We start from the raw sequence: 746 nt of genomic DNA on the forward strand, positions 1-746 counted from the left end.
TGGTTACAGGAGACATCTAGGTCAATTGGCTTAACAAAGTTTATTAAGAAATTGTTCTGCATCCCACTTTGGAGAGTGCGTCTGGGGTCTTAAAACCTAGGAGCAGTCATCTAAGATGCATCAATTGGTCCTAACCCACCTAGAGCAAAGGAGAATGAAGAACACCAAAGACACAAGGAAAATATTAGCCCAAGACAAAAGGGGCCACAGAAACCAGAGATTCCATGAGCCTGAGACCAGAAGAACTTGATGGTGCCTGCCTGCCACCAATGACTGCCCTGACAGGGAACAAAACAGAGAGCCCCTGACAGAGCAGGAGAAAAATAGGGTGCAGAACTCAAATTCTAGTAAAAAGACCAGACTTAATGGTCTGACTGAGACTGGAGGAACCCCAGAAGACAAGGCCCCTGGACTCTCTGTTTAACCCAGAATAAAAACCATTCCCAAAGCCAGCTCTTCAGAACTAAAGAATAGACTGGACTATAAGAAAAAAAATGATACTCACAAAGAGCGTGCTTCCTAGTTCAAGCAGATACATGAGACAAAATGGGCAGCTCCTATCCAGAAGCAAGATGAGAAGGCAGAAAGGGATAGGAGGTGGTTGAATGGACACGGAAAATCCGTGGTGGAAAGGAGGAATGTTTGGTCACATTATAGGGATAGAAATTAGGGTCACATAATAATGTATGTATACATTTTTGTATGGGAAACTAACTTGAGCTGTAAACTTTCACCTAAAGCACAAT

This window comes from Trichechus manatus, unplaced genomic scaffold (genome assembly GCF_000243295.1).
Source record: "Trichechus manatus latirostris isolate Lorelei unplaced genomic scaffold, TriManLat1.0 scaffold00369, whole genome shotgun sequence".
NCBI lineage: Eukaryota > Metazoa > Chordata > Mammalia > Sirenia > Trichechidae > Trichechus > Trichechus manatus.